This window comes from Austrofundulus limnaeus, unplaced genomic scaffold (genome assembly GCF_001266775.1).
Source record: "Austrofundulus limnaeus strain Quisiro unplaced genomic scaffold, Austrofundulus_limnaeus-1.0 Scaffold6, whole genome shotgun sequence".
Lineage (NCBI taxonomy): Eukaryota > Metazoa > Chordata > Actinopteri > Cyprinodontiformes > Rivulidae > Austrofundulus > Austrofundulus limnaeus.
The window spans coordinates 2,664,881-2,665,272 of NW_013952408.1; positions in this window are offsets into that span (position 1 = coordinate 2,664,881).

The following is a 392-nucleotide window of genomic DNA, read 5'->3' on the forward strand; positions in this document are numbered from 1 at the left end:
CATGCATGAATGAGTCAAAGCAATACTTCAGGTACGGTTTTGATGAGGGAATGACATTATAACATGATATAAAGCTCAAAAGAGTTGATTTTGCATAATACCACCCATTTAATATGAGTCGCCACTACAACATGTAAAGCTAAAAATGAGAAGTGAAGTTGCAAGTACATAAACAACAGTGACGTTTTACCAGAACCACACAGAAGTCTGCACTCAGGTGCCTTATGTTGTTGAACTTCAGCTCACTACAGTAAGTATTTTTTTATTTTTATTTTTGCTTCAAACATGTAGTCATATTTATTAAACATGAGTTCAACTGTTATACAGGCAATGAAGCATGAAATATGTTTAATTATTGCACCGTATCTTGGTTTAATAAACCAAATATATAT